The 1,772-nt window shown below is 47.1% G+C and overlaps 1 pseudogene; it reads right to left on the bottom strand.

Annotated features, from left to right (window-relative positions):
• Positions 1 to 279: 279 nt before the first annotated feature.
• Positions 280 to 1,089, bottom strand: LOC148121219 (dehydrodolichyl diphosphate synthase complex subunit Nus1 pseudogene; annotated as a pseudogene).
• Positions 1,090 to 1,772: the final 683 nt, after the last annotated feature.

The raw sequence follows: 1,772 nt of genomic DNA on the forward strand, positions 1-1,772 counted from the left end.
GTGAGGACAACCTACATCTCTTGACAATCTGTTCCTGGCTTCTTTCATTCTCTTCAGTTTAGCATATTCTGCAGCCTCCTCTTACTGTCTTAGTGTGTTGTTCCTTCAGAGCAATATGTTGGCATTTATGCTATAGGACACTTGGATAACAAAAGCCTGAATCATGGGGGCCTTGGTCCTGGGTTTCTTAGATTTTTTTGGGTGAGTACAAGGTTTTATGAACATCAGAATCAATTGGGTTCTTTTCTCCAAAAGCATGATGTCATATTACACGAACCGCTATTTTCCCAGGCGCTGTTCACAAGTTGTGTTCTGACGAAGGGCGGAGAAATCGTCCTCATAACTGATCGTTTTGGTGAGAAGGCAAGAGACAATCTCAATCAATCTGATTTGCCAGGGAAGAAAGCCTAAGGTGCTGTCCACAGGCTCAAACTTCCATACTAACTCAGGGTCAGGGAAACCATGTGAACCTAGTAAGTCTTCTAGCAGATCTACATCCAAATCTCTGAGTGTCCTCTGCTGCTGAGCAAAAGTCCTGAGCAGCTCTCAGAATATCTGCTTTTCCATCTTCCGGGGACAGCACCTTCACTGCTGAAGGGCAATTTAAAACTTGGTCGTCTTTGTCATTACTACTTGCAAATTCTGGTGATTATTTGGAACAATTTCGGCCCAAAAGTTCCTGTTGTTTCAAAATTTTATCCATCAATCAGACACTAATGTAGAGATCCCCAAGGCCATACACCACACCACTGAGGCTCACGGTGTCTGAGAAGCGGGGCTCGTGTTCCTCCTTGGTGACCACCAGGCCCATGTGCAGAGACCCGCCCTCGGAAGACCAGCACGGCCTGGGTGGGGTGGCAGCCAGCCTGGGGCCCAGTGAGGGTGCAGGTGATGATCCTGGCTCCTGCCAATGGCCAGGGCTTGCTGAGCGTGAAGCCGAGCGGCGCTAGGACCGCAGTGGAGGCAGCACAACAGCCGCTCCTCCGGATCCAGTTCCAGGGGAAGCAAAGGCAGAGCCAGGAGGTGAGCGCTGTGCAGGCATAGCAGCACGTGCAGCACCAGCCACACCAGTTCCCACAGCCCGGTCATACTCCCGTGGCACGCGGGCACCGTCTCCTCCCTCCGTCCCACATCCCCATGCCCGAGCCCCTCACCACTGCCAACTCCTCACCTAGCCCTCCCGCTGCCATCTTCCTCTCCCCTTCTAGTCTTTTTATTTATGGCTTCCTGACAACAAATTGGTGACATCTTCTTTGAAAGATTGAACAGTTTTCAGATTCTACTTGTTCTTTTGTGTCCCGACCACCTAGTAATGGTAATATCTGTCAGTTCAGGAATATCACTTCAGTAGCCCCAATACATCCCTAACTAATTGGTGCTTTCTATCCCTAGTTCTCCTTGGAACCCCACCCCTGACTCCTGTGGCCATAGATGCTATCATCTTAATGCTGCAGAAGTGGCTACAAACATACTACAAATTTCATTGACTTTCTTGAACTCAGTGTTATGCATAGCTAGCTGTAATATAACTTAACTCTCTCCAAACATTTTCACCGGCCCAGCCAGATGGCTAGATAAAAACACTTGTCACCAAGTCTGACAACCTGAGTTTTCTTTCATGTAAGTATCATATTTTTGTCTATTTCTAACATGAAACACCATAGTGGTGAAAAATAGCCTTCAGAAATTTTTTTAGATAGAAAGATTTTCTTTATTAATGACCCAAACCGTATTTCTTTAGATACAGGAGTTTTGAACTCAAGTACTTAGAA

The sequence above is a fragment of the Myodes glareolus genome, chromosome 8 (genome assembly GCF_982192425.1).
Source record: "Myodes glareolus chromosome 8, mMyoGla1.1, whole genome shotgun sequence".
NCBI lineage: Eukaryota > Metazoa > Chordata > Mammalia > Rodentia > Cricetidae > Myodes > Myodes glareolus.